This window comes from Myotis yumanensis, unplaced genomic scaffold (assembly GCF_028538775.1).
Source record: "Myotis yumanensis isolate MYYU_CA2020_CCGP unplaced genomic scaffold, mMyoYum1.0.hap1 SCAF_7, whole genome shotgun sequence".
Lineage (NCBI taxonomy): Eukaryota > Metazoa > Chordata > Mammalia > Chiroptera > Vespertilionidae > Myotis > Myotis yumanensis.
The window spans coordinates 68,865,940-68,867,387 of NW_027223758.1; positions in this window are offsets into that span (position 1 = coordinate 68,865,940).

Sequence of the window (1,448 nt, forward strand, 5' to 3'; positions counted from 1 at the left end):
GGCTGGGAGCCAGCCTCAATGCAGGACAAAGCAGAAAGAGAAATGTACAGGCTGAGGCCACCACATATCTTCACATATCCTCGGTGCGGAAGGGGAGCACCAGCATGACCCTGCTCCAGGCTGCCCCGTCCAGGCTGGCTGAGCCCCATACAACCCGTAGGCCCTGCTCTGCAGTTTCAGTTGCATGAAGGCAGTTTCCAAAGGGAGTGGGCCTGGCTCCAGGAAGGCGATGGAAGAGAGGCTTCCACCCCAACTGTGGTTTCTGCAGGGAGTGGCTCGCTGGCCATTCTGGGGCCACATGAGAGAAGCCATTTAGGCCACAAATAGATGAGGGGAACGGGGCGTCTCCTCTGGTCTTGCGGCCCCTGTCAGTGTCTGATGTGGTGCCCTGCTCCCTTTCACTTCCTCGCTGGGCTGGGCCCGATGTGTCCTGGAACCTTGAGAACCAGCGCTAAGTAAGGCAGGCTGTTCGCCCTCAGGGAGTCCACACAGGAGTGGGAGAAGCAGACACATAAACTCTTAGCTGCAGGGAGTCTGTCCAGGGGGTGGGCATGCAAAGGAGACTTCACAAGAGGTGACTGGGAGCTGGACCTGCTGAAAGAATAGGATTTTCCAGGTGGCAAGGAAGGGGGAGGAGGCGGCCTGCGCCAGATCCTGGAGGTGTGGACAGGTACCGTATGTTGGGAGAATGAGTGAGCCTGAGCACAGCCAGGGACCGGAGGAGGTAGAGGTCAAACCAGGGCCTTGGAACCCCAATACAGTTTCTGTCCTGGGTTAGCGCTCAGCCTCCCCAGGTGGTGGTCAGCACATCTCAGGATCGGGGTGGAGGCACCTGTAGTGTCCCGCCATCATCCTGCCCACTCCCTCTGACGCCCACTCCCTCTGACGCCCATTCCCTCTGATGCCCATTTTTCTATTTTTGGCAGAGTGACCACGAGCCATGATGTTTACACCCATATGAGCCGAGTCAGCAGATTTAAATTTCAGACTTCTTCAAAAAAGAAGTCAGGGTAACAGCTAGCAGCTTCCTGAAATTCTGAGATCAGAGGAAATATTGACTTAGAGCCCTAGTGGGGGTTGGAGGGAGGATACCAACTGAGCTGGGTCCCAGTTGAGGGGTTCCTAGGACACTTGGCTTCTAACCCAGAGATCTCAGCCCTGGCTGGGAAGAACCTTTGAACAGCTTTATTGGGATGTAATTTGCATACCACTAGATTTGCTGTCACCAAAAGACAGTTCAGTGATTTTGAGTAAATTTACACAGTTGTGCAGTCATCACAACTCAGTTCTAGATTCCCGTCACCCAGAGCTCTTGTGACTGTTTACAGTCAACCCCTCTCTGCATCCACCGTCCCAGGTTAACCACTAACTGCTTTCTGTCTTGATAGAATTGCCTTTGCAGACCTTTCCTATGAATGAGATCATATAAAATGTAGTCTTTATGTCTT